The sequence below is a fragment of the Physella acuta genome, unplaced genomic scaffold (genome assembly GCF_028476545.2).
Source record: "Physella acuta isolate Inbredline_101_S28 unplaced genomic scaffold, ASM2847654v3 ptg000185l, whole genome shotgun sequence".
NCBI classification, from domain to species: domain Eukaryota; kingdom Metazoa; phylum Mollusca; class Gastropoda; family Physidae; genus Physella; species Physella acuta.
Window position 1 is genome coordinate 157,773 of NW_026731704.1, and position 18,344 is coordinate 176,116.

General features: G+C 36.0%; 1 pseudogene; it reads left to right on the forward strand.

Annotated features, from left to right (window-relative positions):
• The first annotated feature begins 11,552 nt into the window (after window positions 1-11,552).
• On the forward strand, window positions 11,553-12,304 carry LOC131936689 (U1 small nuclear ribonucleoprotein A-like; annotated as a pseudogene).
• Window positions 12,305-18,344: the final 6,040 nt, after the last annotated feature.

Consider the following 18,344-nt stretch of genomic DNA (forward strand, 5'->3'; position numbering starts at 1 on the left):
CGACTTCAGTTAATACATGCCCATCTTACCACTTTTAGCATCTGAAATAGAAACATTATTTGTAAGGACAAATATTATTTAATTAAATTAATTATTTATTTTAAAAAAATAAATTATTTGGTTTAAAACAAAAACGAGGTTGGAATAACTAAATGCAATCCCCGGCTAAAATGTGCAACAGTGTTTTAACATAGTTCTAACACTTTTAGAATATTAGCTTGAGTACTTAAATATAGGCTTTACTAAAGATCTCACTAATTTGTTTAAGTAATATAAGATTCGTGGCGTATAACGTTTGATATTTTATGGTATATTGTAAAATATGTTGCTGATTATGAAATCACCCATCTAAAGGACATTATTAGAACACAATACTAATTTTTAGCCTACTTACCCAACCTGAGTAACTTGGATCAACATCAAAATATTTTGGCACCTATACCAAAATTTACAAACAGAGAAAGTGAATAAGTAAAAGATTGTCAAGTATAATATAGAGTCTGAGTTTGTAAATATTATAACACTTGTTTAAAATTTCCAAAATATTTAGGATTTTTATACGCTTGGAAAAGAAGGAAAAGAGGTAATTAATACTGTTTTATAACGTTTATACCTCGAAAATTACCCAATCTACAAAAACTCAAAATACACCAACCCAACGCCAACATATTCCAAGTGGTTCCTCTTTAGGAGAGCGAATGATGCTAGTCAAACCCGTAATGAAGCTAGCCTGCAGACGAACTTTCTAACGTCCAAGACTAAGGATAACCTAACGTTATCTTATTCTAGTTAGTTTCTCTCTAAAATAACCAATGATGCATATGGGTGAAACTCCTATTGACGCCTGATGACATACATTCTAACTGAGACTAAGAACAGTAGAATGAGAAGAAATAGCTGCTAAAATAGAGATATCTGTTCATCACAGAGTCCGACAGAGAGATATAGCTACAAATCGGGGCTCCTCCTGATTTTCGAAATTAATACATTAATGTAAAATTACCTGAGTTGAGTTGACCCATCTGTATGTGTTATTGGTACGGTAAAGTCCGATGAACGCTCTAAATTCAGGACCACTTAGCGGATCTTTTTTCTTTTGTATAAAACCTGGCGTAATTATTTCAAAGTGTTATCAAATAATAATTATTATCATTATAATATAGCAAAAGGCATAGTTTATTTTCAAAATATGATTCATTAATAACTATTATCATATAGCAATTGGCGTAGTTTTTTCAAAGTATGATTAAATAATAATTAATATCATATAACATATTCGTGGTCGAGTCGGTAAAGCTCATGGTTGCTAAACCGAAAAGTCTCGAGTTCGAACCCTCGGGCAGATGAGGCTCGTTAGCTGGGGACAGCCACTCTTCTAGGAGAGACTACTCCAAAATTAAACAACTGCTGCCTTGTAGTTTGTTCTTGGTTGGACAAAGGCAAAAAGAAAAGCAGGCTGAAATCGGAGTCAATGGCCTCAATGGCGCATAACCAGTTGACACGTACCGCTTAATTGTGTTGGAGGCGTGATCGAGTCGGCAAAAGGCTCATGGTTGATAAATTCGAACAAAGTCTCGAGTTCAAACCCACTGGCAGATAAATCTCGATCCCTTCAACACTAATAATTAAGGACGAAGAAGAAGAAAGATTTAAAAGTGTGATTTTACAATAATTGCGATCATCAAGTTCCATTTTCGAACCTGACTATCAATGGGACAATTGCAGTAGAGGCATATTTCTACAAATTCGAATAAGAAATGTTTGCTCAGCACTGCCCAGATGCCTTTACTTTCCCAAACGTGTTAGATACCCATCAGAGTTGGGTGTACCTAGGGGTGTTCTATTTACTTGAATCAGGATTTGAACCCAAGACTTAGGGTAAGCTGCATCACTATGAGCTATGCCGTCTCATTGTATGCATGGCACAATTTCCTTACCCGTTTCCAACCTTGGACGTCTATTCATTGGACATAACACTCCGATACTAACGTTCCTTAATGGGGAAGGCTCCGGTAAACAAAAAAAAAACTTGTTTGATACTCGTTAGAAAACAATTATTTCATTACATTTTTATTAAGATACATGCGCATATGCATTTTCACTAAAAAAAATTGGTAGAACAATCTTGGTAGCTATGACAACGGCGGCCATCTTGAAAAATTAACCCCTTCTTTAGGTTTTCCAACATTCATAAAATATTACATTTTAAGCCCAATAAACAATCGGTATATATCATTCTCTTCTTGGAGACGTTAGAAAACAAGATGTAAGCGCGTTTTGCAGTCCCCTCTTTTCCTCTCTAGGAAGCCTGGTGAGCTGTGTTTCACGCTAAATGATTACAATCGTAGAGCCGGGTTTAGTGACGGCTATTAGGGGCAGATAATTTAGTTTGAAACGATTTTAAACTTAGGGGAGGTAGCTAAGAGAAAGCTGCTTTCACGGGGGGGGGGGGGGGGAATGAGGGGTGGGGTTATCGTCCTTAACGACTTACTGATAGTGTTTTAAAGCAAATATTTTCAGTGACAGCAGTTGTACTGTCGAATTCACAAATTTTGAATTACTGAAAATTAGAAAGTAAAACAACTAAATAGCGGCGTATGATGCGCCGCGGGTCAGCTCGTCAAATTTATAATCTTCTTCCATATTTTGGGGAACTCTGCTAAAAAATTTAATTGCATATCTTCAAACTAATTATTTTATAAATTTTGAAATAGTGGGTCCATAAAAATACTATTTTTAATGCCCCAAAAATTCCACAAAAATTAAGATATTTGAACGGACACAAATTTTTAAAATATGGAAGAAGATTATGAATTGATTGTTTATTGGGCTTAAAATGTAATATTTTATAAATGGTGGAAAACCTACGAAGGGGTTAATTTTTAAAGACGGCCGCCATTGTCATAGTTACCAAGATTTTTCCACCATTTTTTTTAGTGGAAATAAATAATATGCGGAATTATCTTAATAATGCTGTAAACAAATAACTGTTTTCTAACGAGTATTAAAACAGTTTTTTTTTACTAGAGCCTTCCCCCTTAACACTATCTGCAAGTTTGTGTTTGTGTTGGTACATTAAAAAAAAAAAGATTTCTAGCACGGGTATGCAGCTAGTAATTGTAAAAAAATAAAAACTTACTTCTGATAACCTGATTGTCTTCCTGGCTAAAGATCTCCACAAGATGTCCCCGAAGCGAATTGTTCGGCCCGCCGGTTAACTTGTTACATTCTGCATTGGCGTTATGAAACGTTCGTAAACGCTTGTCGTATTTAATACACCAGGCTTGTCCGTTTAACCGAATCTCCGTCATTATACCTACTTTGCAGAATTCAGCCGCTTTTTGTAAAAAACAACAAAATTGAATTAGATAAAAATATCCAATTATTGATTTTGAGTACATATCTCACATACAATTACAAATTATGTGTTTACAAAACTATCTCTGAACAAAACCTTGTGTATTTGTGTGTGTATGTATGTGCGCGCATTTTACATTCTACGATGTCAGCTGAGATGACGCTTTGAAAATATGTTTAATTACAACAATAAATTGTACCTGCTGTATACCCGTGCTCCGCCACGGTAAATCTTTTTTAAATGTACCAATTTCGGAACAGAAAAAAACTAAACACAAAACAAACACAAACACAAAACAAACACAAAACAAACACAAAACAAACACAAAATAAACACAAAACAAACACAAAACAAAACAAAACAAAACAAACACAAAACAAACACAAACACAAAACAAACACAAAACAAACACAAAACAAACACAAAACAAACACAAAACAAACACAATGGAGAGGGAATTGTTCTAAGAAGGGGGGGGGGGGATGATACCAATCGTTTGCTAATTATTATTTTATCTTTCGGTTTGCGAATAAACTGGGGGTCTCATAGTCCTTCACTGAATCAGGGGCGTCCACCTGTTCTCAGACATGGTGCGATTTGGCGCCACGGGCTATGCGTTTATTTTGCATTTGGGTTGTGTTTATGTTATGAGTGTTGTTTTTTGTGTTTGTGTATTGCGTTTTTGTTTTTATTTTTTTTTGTTTAAATTGTATTTGTTTGCATTATGTTTGTGTTTTCATTTGTGTTGTATTTGTGTTGTGTTTCTGTTTTCTTTAATGGTTTTTTAAATTTGTATTTTTGTCTCGTTTGTGGTGTATTTGTGTTGTTTGTGTGTTGTGTTTGTGTTGAGTTTGTGTTTGTGTTGTGTTGTGTTTGATTTGTTGTTTTTTTGTTGTGTTGTGTTGTGTTTGTTTTGTGTTTGTGTTGTGTTTGTTTTGTGTTCGTGTTGTGTTTTATTTGTGTTTGTGTTATGTTAGTGTTGTGTCTGCGTTGTGTTTGTGTTGTGTTTGTTTTGTGTTTGTGTTCTGTTCTGTTGTGTTTGTGTTGTGTTTGTGTTGTGTTTTGATTGTGTTTGTGTTATGTGTGTTGTGTTGTGTTTGCGTTGTGTTTGTGTTGTGTTGTGTTTGTTTTGTGTTTGTCTTGTGTTAGTTTTGTGTTTGTATAAGCTAGAAGTGAGTTTCCAATTCTTCACGAAAAACTGCTCTCATTGCAACCAGTTGGTGGCCAAGACTACATTTACTGCAATTACACAACCTAGTGCACAACAAATTGCTGCAAGTGTAAAAATAACAATGTAATTCCAAATAATAATCAACAAAGACTTAATTTTTATGATCCTTACGGTATAAAAACAAAACATCTGCTTATGATCTTCTAATTCGGACTTTGTCCCTAGCCAGATGCTCTCTAATGCGGACTGGCCGGTCCACCATGGCCAGTCCGCGGATTGGCCGGCCAAAAGCCGGAATGAAATAAAGTTTCGGACTTTGGCCGGTCAATGGTAAGTGATATTGGCCAATGCGCGCATCGGCCGGCCAATGCGCGTTTTGCCCGACTTCGGGCTTTGACCGTAACATATATATATATATATATATATATATATATATATATATATATATATATATATATATTCTTTTAGTTGTAACTAGACTACCCTTTATCTAGTTAGATAACTGTGGGTTTCGGGGGTCATCCATAAATGACATCACGTCTGTCACTAATCATCACAAAATAACCAGACCCCACATTGAAAAAGGCGTCACATCTCAGACGATTTTGTCTTTTAAAAACACTGACTTCGTCTGACAACATAATCTTTTCATATGCTGAGGTCACAAAAACAGGTCAACTCTACTTCACCTGCCCTATATCCCGCTAATTTCCAAAAGGCAAACGCAACATTATCATTCACAACTAAAATCTAAAAAAAAAATAAAAAAAAACACTGGCATGTCTAGAACCCATGCCGCCCGCATGGTGACCTAATATGCTAACCTCTTAGCTATCTAGGATCGTACCCTAATGACGTTAATAATTTATATATTTTACTTCTAAACGGCGTAACAATCTACGCGAATCAGCCCTAGAATTAGATCTAGAATTATTTCAAATTAAATGTATTGTATAATAAAATTAATAGAAGTGTTAAAACATTGATAATAGTGTTGAAATGTAATAAAAATAGCAAACGGACGTATTGTTAAAGTTATAACCGACAGAAAATTAGTTTAAGAACGCGTTAAACATCTGAATCGGCAACTTAATCTTGGATTGAAGTCGCCATTTATTGCACTAAAAAGTAAACACATCACGTGACGTCACTATTCCCACAAAGTTTAGTCAATGTTTTAAAATTATAAAATTAATGTTGTTAATCTCCCAATGAATAAATCAATAAATTAATTAACATCTTTAAATAAATTTGTGATTAACAGTCTGTCTGAAAATAAAAATTGTTCTCTACCTACATACTATTTTACAGTTCTGCATATAGCGTAGATCCTCTTTAGTAGTCAATCAGACAAACAAACAAATACATATTCAAACATGTAAACAAACGTGTGTTTTAGTAGTATATTGATAGATTGGCGTATTAATACATTAATAAAACATAATTCATCTTTTGAGTATTTGAAAAAGAATGATTCTTTTGTGAACGTGACGGTCCACTGGGAAAGTGAAATAGAGTTCACCCGCTTATTTGACCTCGTTATATGAAGGGATATTATTGTCATTACTATGCTCAGCTGCCTTTATTTTTTCTCATTTAGGTACAGTTCAAAACTGACTCAGGGAAGTTCCATTGACATAAAGCATTTGAACTCGAGCATTTCGGGTTAGCAGTCTAGCGCCCTATCGTTAGACCACGCCTTCCAATAAATATTTAAAATGGTTAATGTTAAATGTGTCTTTATATATGTGAATCCATATGTGTTTGTAAAGGTATGAGTGTATGTTTGAGAGCGTGTGTTAGTGTGTTCTAGGGCCATAAGCAAGGCCACAGTGATGTCCTCGAGGGGAATGTAGCACGTAGTTGTGTGTCGCAACACGCTACTGTACACACCAACGACCTACTGACCCCAGGCAAAAGATCTACTAACCCCATTTAGGATAAGTACGACAACACATCATTGTCCATATTTTTTTTTCATGCGGTTAAACAGGAAGCCCACTTAAACCACATTTGACATCAAGAATGTTTTCAATATGGCGCCAGGAATATTTTATTTAAAGGGAAGGCCACTCTAGTGAGAAAAATAAAGTTTTTTTTTTCAAACGTTATAGTCCGTGGGGCAAGTGGAGTTAACCTTCCCTAAAGGCGGCTGGACATAATGCTGACCGCTGTATCCATTCATATGCCTATGTCACAGAAACAGTTAAACAACAGTTCACTCTAGTCGTGTGTAGCAAATACTACCTATCAAATTTATGTGATAGTTAAAATAATTGATAACCTTTTAAATTTAACGTCTAGCATTTGTAATAGCCATATGTATTAAAACTGTAAAGTTGTGTTAAAAAAATGTAAATATTTAATTAACAAGACGTGCGTTTGAATTTTTCTCTACATGTCGTACTATAACATCGCTTGAGGTGCTTTACCTGTAGTCAGACACAATGAGGTCATCAGTGATGTAAGTAAAATTATTTTAATCAGCTGTTCCATGTTGATGTCACTCGAGTTTAATTATAAAGGAGTGATCTGTATAGAGAAGAAACAAGGAGTTAAAAGTTAAACGTCGTGAGGTATTTGCTAAATTAGAAACTATTGTTGCGGCTCGCTGAATTAAAAATGGATGCTAATTTATGGTTATAATAGTCAATGTACAGGCCGCGGATGCGTTGGAGTAGCCCTAGATTGTAGAGCGCTCGACTCCTAACCCAAAAGTCTCGGGATCTGATCTCGGATTCCGAGGCGTAGCGATGGGGGGGGGGGGGGGGCAGGGGGGTACATATGTCCCCGGGCGCCGACCTTAGGGGGCGCCTTAGGGGGCGCCAAAATGGGTTGTAAAAACAAATTAAAAGGTCGCTACGCCTCTGCTCGGATTTGTATAGGACATTCTGTGAGTCCGTTAAGCTAAAATGGATACTTCTCGTTGTGTAAAGTTAGGAATGTTGAATACAGTATTGACCACACGTTATCTTGTTTCGCCGTGTTAGAATAATCGTTATGAACTCTACTTCACCTGCCATATCGACCTTTAGGTCCGAACAAAACAAAAAGTCATTGAAAAAGGGCTGTTTTCTGATCAGAAACCGTGGTCGTAAATATATATGCTGTTAATGCACGTTCTGCAGTCTATATATCATCAAATACCTGCTAATGTAGGCCTGGCTAATGATCGCTCTCTGCAAAGAAAGATCAGTCCAAAGTGACATTTTTTACGGGTAGTGTCACTTAGTTTTACTTAGATAAACATTTTTTATAGAACCAAGAATATATCTTATATAAGAAATGTTTTTTTTAAATAAGTCATTGTATAAGCAAGAAGTTATATAACATACTTAAAACATTTTTTAAAAGCACGTAATTGTATCACTAAGAAGTTACCTCACATATAAATTAATTTTTTTTAATACGTAATTTTATAAACAAGAAGCTATATAACACAGCAAATATATTTTACATATAAAAATATTTAATTGTATCAACAATACCTAATCTCTTATATGAATTACTTTTTACTTTTAAAAATAGATACAAGAAATTATGTATTATTCCCATACCTCCAACAAAAAAAAAAAGAAATGAATTGTCCATGAAATATGTTGTAACTCACAAATTAAGTCTAAAGATATACAGAGATACGAATTTCAACCTACGCTACACACGATTCAACGCCTACATAACTCACTTCCTTGTTGCGAAATTCACCAGTCGTAGGCTGAGTTTTAATTAGACTCCACTTAAACACCATCATAATAATGTTTAGCATACACGAGCACTATATTCTTAGATTCTAGTCGGAATAAGATACGCATGCGATACGCATGCGCAATGGAGAGAAACTACGACTTGCCTTAGCGGCGATGTTTTCGATGGTACTGCGCATGCGTGTGTTTACAACCGAAGAACCCTAACACCAACCCTAATCCTATCCTTAACCCTATCCCTAACCCTAGCCCTAATCCTAACCCTAACCCTAGCCCTAATCCTACCCCTAACCCTCATTCTAGCCCTAACCCTAGCCATAGGTCACTGCGCATGCGCAGAACTATCTTTTGCCGAAAAATCTTATTCCGAGTAGACACTTCGATATTCTTAACGGATGACAATTTTTGATAATGAACCTCCACTTCAAACTGTAGATTATACATGCAGTTTTGTTTTTATTCAAGCAGGCTAAAGAGAATAACATCTTTTGTCTAGTTTGTGTGCTTCACCTCTATTCTTAATGATACTGATTTATATAAAGCAGTGTTTGTATTATAACTCTTTTCTGATGTGTTTTGTTCTTTTAGTAAACTAAGTATTGATACATGCAGCTAGTGTTCCGTAATTTTAATCTAGAATTATCATGTTTTTATAATGTAGACATATAGGCATATTGTTAAAAAATGCACTTCTTTTACTCTTTTTTTTTTAGTTTTAGATACTTCCCAAAACATTTTTTACATATTGATAAGGGAAACAACCTTAATATTGAATTTAAAATAATGTGAAAATAATTTGTTATACAATTTTATATGACATTCAATGTTTAATGTGACAAAAAAACGTTATATATTATATATTCGTATATGAAAGATTGTCAAAAAAAAAGAAATGTTTCTTTCTTGGAGTTAAAATTTAAGACGTAGCATACATTGATTAGAAAAACTGAAAGTGAAATCAAATGGTCTATTATAAGACAATTGAACAGTTCTGATTTATTTTACTAACTGTTATGTCCAGCCTGAATATTCTTATTTTTGTATTAACTTAAAACAATGCTACATACTGAGCTATGACAAGAACAGTAGTCAGTAATTAGTTTCGTTCAAATAAAATGTCTAATTCTAAAAATAGGATATAATATACAATAAACGTATTGCATATATGACTATGATGCGGTCAAAAGTGAATGAAAACAAAAGCTTTGCTCGTCATATCTTGATAACTAAGATAAATTTAACATCCACATCTGAGACCATTTAAACAGTCCACATAACATTGTTTAATTCATAAATCAAAACAGTCAATTAGCTAAAAATGCAACAATAAAAAACATTTTAAAAAATAGTGCGATATAGGAGAGGGATTTTTTTTCACTTTTTTTTTCAACATTACCAAACAATTTTGGATTTAGTGTAATGTAAAAAAAAAAAACAAGTCCAGAGTAATTAAGACAAACAATATTACGAAATTGCACTAATTAGTATTATAGCCGTATAAAAAGTAACACTGAAGAAGCTAAAAAGTTATTAGCACTAATGAGTTTATATATATACCGCTTTTGTATGTCCACATATAGAGTCATCGCTCTCATTGTGACATCCAAACGTTTAAACATTGTTACATTACATACTTTAGGCTCAAGTGTATTTTTTTTTCAAAATCCAGGATATATCACGAACGTTCTTCTGACACTGTCAAATGTGTTGTCTCTATCAACACGCGGCCACTATTGGGTTTCTGTTACGCTGTCATTGTCTTGTGAAACGCGTGTTTGAATATTTTACCGCCTAACTCCACCCCCACCCCTCTTTGTCCCCACCGTCTTACATCGTCACAAAAAACCAGATCCCACGTCTAAAAAGGCGTCACGCATAGTTCAATATAGCAGGTAATGTGAGATGTTTGAGTTTGATGTAACTGAAAAGGCGAGGGCTCATGATTTCATTCAGCCATTTAAGCCGTGGCTCAAGTGGCTCCTCTAACTGGCTCTCGCCTTACAGTTAACATGAGCAACTCTTCCGTTGATGTTGTAAAGTTGTATTAATAAATGATGTTTTGCATGCACACAATGAGAAAACATTGATTATCCTGCTTCTTAGCATTCAATCATTAATTTAGTATTGATTAAATTTAAAAAAAAAATGTGTATTCCACTTATAACGTTCTCACAAATAATGTGTACTAACCCCCCTCTTCCCAACCCCTGATATAGTCCACAGATAAGACAAAAACCTACATCCAATTTACTATTTCAATAATATGTATTGTGTCCCTTTCAACTGATATACGGGTTTAATATGAGAGATCGTCAAAAGTACAATATAGAGCGCGGTGAGATAAATGAGTATGTTTCAAACGTTCACCATCCAAGTATCAAATCAAAACACAGTAAAACATATTACCCACAGCAAGCTAGATCAAACATAAACTACCAGGATCAACAAACATTTATGCTTTTCAAACAAGTTTACAAATTATCTGACTTAGCAACACCAAACAATAATCGATCCATATTACTTAATATATACTTTACAAGACACCATATTTTACTGCAATATATTTTGCAGTTTAATATCAATTAATTTAATTATGTTGTTTATCATACTAAAAACGAAACATTACACTTTTGGAAAATAGTTTTTGAACATAGAATATTTTATTTTAATCATTTAGCTATTCCATTATATTTAATAAGAGAAACAAGCAACGATGTAGTTACCAGAAACTATTACATACACACAGTGGCGTAGCGAGGTTGGGTGTCACCCGGTGCGGCACTTAATGGTCTCACCCCCCCAGAGGCGTAGCGACCCTTCCCGGGGACAAATTTTCGATTTGCAACCCCCTTCCCCTCAAACTTTCGATTTGCACCCCCCTCAAGTCATCGATTTGCACCCCCCCCCTCAAGTTTTTCTCTATATATTTTGCTATTTTTTTGCCTTGGTGTCACCCCCCTAAATGGTGTCACCCGGTGCGGTCCGCACCCCCGCCCCCCTCGCTACGCCCCTGCATACACAGAACTTCTAAAACAATTACGGTGGGTTATATTATATCAAAACAGTACAGTTTATAATATGTTTTACATACCAGAACTTTCTTCTTCACGTTACATTTCAGTAAGAAGTAAACAGTGAAGCTTAAATATAAACCAGCATTCCTATTTTATACATATTTTGAAGTCATCTGCAAACTTCTACTAAAAGAGCGTTTAGCCTGAACTTCTCCTGTGTTCATTTTACAACAAGAAACATCAGTGACAGCGCTACACAATAGTATTACATTATAAAGGTTAATGTAAGGTTGCTTTGAGTCATCATGTCAATTCACCCTAATCACATAATATATATTAACAATTTGAATGAAATAATAAAGAAGGATGAACTCAAGAAGTCTTTATGTGCCATATTCTCACTATTCGGACAAATATTGGATATTTCGGCACTAAAGACCTAAAGAGGACAGACTTTTGTAATATTTAAAGAAATTAACAGTGCAGCAAATGCTTTACGATCAATGCAAGGTTTTCCATTTTATGATACATCTATGAGAATCCAGTTCGCAAAAAAAAGATTCTGAAGTAATTGCTAAGTTGAAGCAACTTACGTTGAGCAGCTCAAGAGAAGCAGAAATAAACACGAAAAAGAAGATGGTAAACGTAAAAAGAAAACAAGGTCTCAGGTAGCCTCAGATTCATATCAGAATGCCACATCTCAAGGTTCATCAACACAAATACCCCCAAAACCACCACCTCAATTGAACACCTCTGCTCCAAATGCTCTTGCTTCTATGCCTCAAAATGCAATGCAGCTCCTGCAAACTATGCCATTCCTGAGCAGCCTGAAACCTAGATTTGGTTTATCACTAAATTACCAGTAGAAACTACTGAGATGATGTTCTGTATGCTTTTTAATCACTTCCTTGGATTTAAATAAGTTCGTCTTATTCCTGGTCGTCACGATATTGCTTTTGTTGAATTTGAAACAGATGCTCAAGCTGGTGCTGCTAAAGATGCTTTACAAAGTTTCAAGATTACACCCACTAATGCTATCAAAATCACATTTGCTTAATAATAATCATTAAAAAAGTTAAAAAAAACCCACGTTTTCTGATTGAACTAAAAAGTAGAAAATAAATGCTATAAATTACAATAATGCAAGCGATCACTCTACTATAAGCGATGAAAAACGTGGGGCGCCGAAGTAAAAGTTATATTACTATTGATTAGATAATACTATTGACTTTTATTAGGGAGCTTGTAGAGAGTCAACAGTATTAGAAACTGTAAGAAAATCACGGCGCCCCACGTTTTTCATCGCTTATAGTAGAGTGATCGCTTGCATTATTGTAATGTATAGCATTTATTTTCTACTTTTTAGTTCAATCAAAAAACGTGGGTTTTTTAAAACTTTCTTAATGATTATTATTTTCTACTTTTTAGTCTTTGTCTGTTTGTTTGCATTGAAATCTTGCTATCGATTTTATCTTTTCACTTTTTTTTTGGGTAAACGAAGACAACTCGTAAAAAGACAACTCGTAAAAAACACGTTGTGTGAATACGTTACTGACTAGAACACATAGATTTGAACCCGTGTCGAGTGGGTTAGCAATCGTGTGCCCAACCACTCGACCATATCGTCTCCCCCATACTGGCCACCAGTTGTTACGTTCTGGTTGTTTGTAGACAAACACCGCGTGACAACAACTCAGTAAGAAAAAGAGGGAGAGTACCGAACCTTGTTTTCATCAAATTACAGTTACTGGGTTATGTCCCTTTTCCCCCCAAGTTTTTTGTACAATTATATAGGGGTATAAAATGATCAATAAAATGTTTCCATGGATCAATTTAGTAATAATAACAGTTGAATATTCTATTGTCATCCGAAACAAAGCTTCCCTGAAAATTTCAGCGCGCTAGCTAACTGGGAAGTGCCCGAAATTTCGATCGCAAGATTTGATTGGAAAAACAAACAAACAAACAAACAGAGGCGAAAGCAAGTTAAAGAAAACGTGGGAAAAATAAGTCAGCTGTATTTAGGGTGAGTTGAATGCAGCAGTTACCAAGTTCGATAATGTCAGGTAAAATTTTAAAATCGATCAAATCGGATGCCTAGAACAGCTGTTTCAGCATTGCACACAATATTTACTTGCAAATGTGTTAAAATGATTTCATTTACTCCCAACATTTGCATAAAGACATTGCATTGCAGCTGATTTTAAGCAGCATTGCACTGTAGACATTATTTTTAAAGATCACTTTGTGGATGTGTTAAGATCAATGTGTGGATGTGTTAAGATCAATGTGTGGATGTATTAAGAACACTGTGTGAATGTGTTAAGATCACTTTGTGGATGTGTTAAGATCAATGTGTGGATGTGTTAAGATCAATGTGTGGATGTATTAAGAATACTGTGTGAATGTGTTAAGATCACTTTGTGGATGTGTTAAGATCAATGTGTGTGGATGTGTTAAGATAACTGTGTGGATGTGTTAAGATCACTGTGTGGATGTGTTAAGATCACTGTGTGGATGTGTTAAGATCAATGTGTGGATGTGTTAAGATCACTTTGTAGATGTGTTAAGATCACTGTGTGGATGTGTTAAGATCACTGTGTGGATGTGTTAAGAACACTGTGTGAATGTGTTAAGATCACTTTGTGGATGTGTTAAGATCAATGTGTGTGGATGTGTTAAGATAACTGTGTGGATGTGTTAAGATCACTGTGTGGATGTGTTAAGATCACTGTGTGGATGTGTTAAGATCAATGTGTGGATGTGTTAAGATCAATGTGTGGATGTGATTAGATCACTGTGTGGATGTGTTAAGATCACTGTGTGGATGTGTTAAGATCAATGTGTGGATGTGTTTAGATCACTGTGTGGATGTGTTAAGATCAATGTGTGGATGTGTTAAGATCACTTTGTGGATGTGTTAAGATCACTGTGTGGATGTGTTAAGAACACTGTGTGAATGTGTTAAGATCACTTTGTGGATGTGTTAAGATCAATGTGTGTGGATGTGTTAAGATAACTGTGTGGATGTGTTAAGATCACTGTGTGGATGTGTTAATATCAATGTGTGGATGTGTTAAGATCACTGTGTGGATGTGTTAAGATCAATGTGTGGATGTGTTTAGATCAATGTGTGGATGTGTTAAGAACACTGTGTGGATGTGTTAAGATCACTTTGTGGATGTGTTAAGATCACTGTGTGGATGTGTTAAGATCACTGTGTGGATGTGTTAAAATCACTATGTGCATGTGTTAAGATCAATGTGTGGATGTGTTTAGATCACTGTGTGGATGTGTTAAGATCAATGTGTGGATGTGTTAAGATCACTTTGTGGATGTGTTAAGATCACTGTGTGGATGTGTTAAGATCAATGTGTGGATGTGTTTAGATCACTGTGTGGATGTGTTAAGATCAATGTGTGGATGTGTTAAGATCACTTTGTGGATGTGTTAAGATCAATGTGTGGATGTGTTAAGATCAATGTGTGGATGTGTTAAGAACACTGTGTGGATGTGATAAGATCACTTTGTGGATGTGTTAATATCAATGTGTGTGGATGTGTTAAGATCACTTTGTGGATGTGTTAAGATCGCTGTGTGGATGTGTTAAGATCAATGTATGTGGATGTGTTAAGATCACTGTGTGGATGTGTTAAGATCAATGTGTGGATGTGTTTAGATCACTGTGTGGATGTGTTAAGAACACTGTCTGGATGTGTTAAGATCACTTTGTGGATGTGTTAAGATCACTGTGTGGATGTGTTAAGATCACTGTGTGGATGTGTTAAGATCAATGTGTGGATGTGTTTAGATCATTGTGTGGTTGTGTTAAGATCACTGTGTGGATGTGTTAAGATCAATGTGTGGATGTGTTTAGATCACTGTGTGGATGTGTTAAGATCAATGTGTGGATGTGTTAAGATCACTTTGTGGATGTGTTAAGATCAATGTGTGGATGTGTTAAGATCAATGTGTGGATGTGTTAAGATCAAGTTGTGGATGTGTTAAGATCAATGTGTGTGGATGTGTTAAGATCACGTTGTGGATGTGTTAAGATCAATGTGTGTGGATGTGTTAAGATCACTGTTTGGATGTGTTAAGATCAATGTGTTGATGTGTTAAGATCAAGTTGTGGATGTTTTAAGATCTTTGTGGACGTGTTAAGATCACTGTGTGGATGTGTTAAGATCAATGCGTTGATGTGTTTAGATCACTGTGTGGATGTGTTAAGATCACTGTGTGGATGTGTTAAGATCAATGTGTTGATGTGTTAAGATCGATGTTTGGATGCGTTAAGATCAATGTGTTGATGTGTTAAGATCACTGAGTGGATGTGTTAAGATCACTGTGTGGATGCGTTAAGATCAATGTGTGGATGTGTTAAGATCACTGTGTGGATGTGTTAAGATCACTGTGTGGATGTGTTAAGATCACTGTGTGGATGTGTAAAGATACATGTGTGGATGTGTTAAGATCAATGTGTTGATATGTTAAGATCATTGTGTGGATGTGTTAAGATCACTGCGTGGATGTGTTAAGAACACTGTGGGTGTGAAGAAAAATGTGTGGTTGTGTGGAACAATGCGGGTGTGAATGAAGTAAATTATGTAGAACATTGTGTGGGTATGTGGAGAACAGTATGTGAGGTGTAGAAACAATGAGTTTGTGTCGGGAACTCCCTGAGGTCAATATAGAGCTTTCAGTTGATCAACCATGGTCTATACCGAATCGATCACGCCCACCCGTACATAATAATAATAAAAATATGGCGTCTCCATTAGATAAAGGGATTCCCTTTAGTCGTCTGTTAAGCAAGCGTCAATTCTAGTTACGGCGACATCAGAGACGATAAAATTTTACAAGTGTACATTCTATACACAAATATTTTGCCCATTTGTTCACCCAAACCAGTGGTTCTCAAAGTGCACTCTAACATTAACAAAGTACACACACCAGTGGTCCTCTACACTTCGACACTAACATAGTAGGCTACACACACCAGTGGTTCTCAAAGTGCACTCTGACAATTAACAAAGCACACAAACTAGTGTTTCTTAAAGTGCACTCTTACATTAACAAAGTGCACACACCAGTGGTTCTCAAAGTGCACTCTTACATTAACAAAGTACACACACCAGTGGTCCTCTACACTTCGACACTAACATAGTAGGCTAAACACACCAGTGGTTCTCAAAGTACATTCAGACACTAACATAGTACCCAAACCAGTGGTCTTCAAAGTACATTCAGACACTAACATAGTACCCAAACCAGTGGTTCTCAAAGTGCACTCTGACACTAACATAGTACCCAAACCAGTGGTTCTCAAAAGTGCACTCTGACACTAACATAATACCCAATCCAGTGATATTTAAACATACCCAAACACAAACCATATTTTTCTATGGTCAAAATTAAGTTTCCATTTTATTCCTCCCCCCCTCCCTACCATACTCTCAAATACTTCAAGTTTAATCAACATACACATTTTTAGTGACGTTCTCAGTAGGGATTGTCCGAACATATTTTGTGTTGTTGACGTTATGCGTCAATGACAGCCTTTGAACCCTGACGGCTTTTCTGTTTTGATCCTAACTTGTGTTATGTAATGAGCATGATAAATGCGGGCAGTAAAGGTGGTTGAACTAAACATAACTATTGTTGCGATGAGTTGAGGGCAGCAAGTCAGATGAAGTTACCATTTCACGGTAATTTAATGTTGGTATTTAAAAAAAAAACGATGAAAAACGTGGACTTTGGAGCATTTTATTAAATGCTATTAATCTTATGTTTAACATAATTACAATCTACATACCTCATACTAAATATTTTTAGATGAATTATAAAAATGACTATACGTATACAACCTAGACACATTACATTACATTTAGTTAATCCTAAGTTAATTTGCACTCTAAATATTTAATACATAAAGGTATTAACACATTTCATGCAAATATATACTTGTGACTTTTTTTCCTGTGACTTTTTTCCTGTGACTTTTTTTTCCTGTGACTTTTTTCTGTGTTTACTTTCCTGTGTTTTTTTTCCTGTGACATTTTTCCTACAATCATTTACTTAATCTTGCTACAATCATATAGAGTGAGTACACAAGCTTACAAGGAACGAGGGGGGGGGGGAAGAGAGAGGTGGAGGAAATCAGATAGTTTCTGTACTTCCCCACAACTCAGACTCACTACCAGAAGACGGACAAAACATACGTATTAATATTATCTACATACAAATACATATATTTACATGCAGACATAACTTTGGGCTCTATAGCTTCCTTAATATGTCATGCTTCATTCATTCATTAATTTATTCACTCACTAACTGACTCACTGACTCACTGACTCACTGAATCACGGACTGAATGACTGACTGACTGACTGACTGACTGGCTGGCTGACTGGCTGGCTGGCTGACTGGCTCGCTTGCTAGCTCACTCACTCACTCACTCACTCACTCACTCACTCGCTCACTCGCTCACTCGCTCACTCGCTCACTCGCTCACTCGCTCGCTCGCTCGCTCACTCGCTCACTCACTCACTCACTCACTCACTCACTCACTCACTCACTCACTCACTCACTCACTCACTCACTCACTCACTCACTCACTCACTCACTCACTCACTCACTCACTCACTCACTCACTCACTCACTCACTCACTCACTCACTCACTCACTCACTCACTCAGTCACTGAATCACCCAGTTACTCATCCGTTCTCTCACGCACATACACGCGCGTGCAGACATCTCCTTATGTACATATTCATCGTGTCGGCTAGGATGCCTGGCTCGGGTAACGTGACCCCATCCCCCCTCCTCCCCAACCCTTCCCAGTATCATCGATTATTTTACCAAAGGGCATAACATAAAGGCGGGCTAGGGGTTTTACCGTGTTCGGGGTAGGAAATGGTTTAGCCGCCATTCGTTTTGTCGTAAATATCACAGTGTAGATATTAAAACGTTACCCAGTCTACGAGATCTAGATACAATGTTGTAAGGAAGTTTTGTCGTAAATATCACAGTGTTGATATTAAAACGTTACCCAGTCTACGAGATCTAGATACAATGTTGTAAGGAAGTTTT